We start from the raw sequence: 1,096 nt of genomic DNA, 5'->3' as shown, positions 1-1,096 counted from the left end.
TGTTACTCTGTTCTGATGTACCATACTCACTTCTAGCTATTGTGAAAGCAGGAAGTGAGTAGACAGAGTTGCTCCCCTGTGGTGTGACAGTGGGAAAGGACTGAAAGGACATCAACGCGCTAGCTCTGTTGTTTAGGAAGGCAGGCTCTTTTTCTTCATGCTACATATTAAGTTTTTAAGACAGTAAGTTGGCAGATACATGTTAATTTCAATGACATGAAATTGTACAACTTAAGACTCTGGCCCTGAGACTGTCAACATTCTGAAAACTCACACTGCAAAAGAGCTGCAATAATCAGAAAATGTATTTCCTTTTCCCCATGTGTGTGAGATTCAGCAGTTTTATCTTTGCTAAATGCCAACTGTGGGGTCTAATTCTGCATTTCTTGGCTTGCGTGTACCTTCTGCTTTAACCAGCTTCAGACATGGATGCTGCCATAAGTTTTATCGTGTGCTAACATTAACACATTGATAAAAAGAAGGAGCATAGTACACACTTACAGACTTGCCCCAAACACTGTAGGCAAATGTAATCTTTCTGCAGTCCATAAGGAATAAAGGTAAAGACCGTAAATTACAATGGCAGGAGGAGCAGGGGAGAGCACTGCCCTATCAGGGGGGTGCAGGACTTCTCCCTTTTGGTGAGGGAGAGGAGGGAAGTGAAGGTAAGTTCAAAGATTTGGCTGTCCACCAAATATGACAAATGGAAACTGGTAAGCTGGAGATGTTTGTTAATAAGCACTACAGCTTCCTTGTCAGTTCTGTTTGCTGGAGCTCCTCGCTTTTCCAGGAGCCAGCAATACGTATGAAGTTGCCTGCTGCCAGAGCTTTTCTGATGGCAGAGACTTGGGATGATCCAATGAGGTGAAATCACAGAGATGGCTGTGTTTCTGAATGCTGTAATATTGCACATGCTCCCATAGCTAAATAAGGCAGATCCGCTGATGTTTTGCATTCCCCAGCTCAGCTCTAGCCCCACTCCCTGCAAGGACACAAGGTGTTGGAATGCTGCCTTACAGCTCATAAAAAAAGCTGCCCTCCCGCTCCCCAGAGGGATAGTTATAGTTCTGGGGGACAGACAGTGAATGGCAAGAGG

Source organism: Egretta garzetta, unplaced genomic scaffold (assembly GCF_000687185.1).
Source record: "Egretta garzetta isolate BGI_Z169 unplaced genomic scaffold, ASM68718v1 scaffold360, whole genome shotgun sequence".
In the NCBI taxonomy this organism is placed as follows: domain Eukaryota; kingdom Metazoa; phylum Chordata; class Aves; order Pelecaniformes; family Ardeidae; genus Egretta; species Egretta garzetta.
This window is presented reverse-complemented; position numbering follows the sequence as displayed.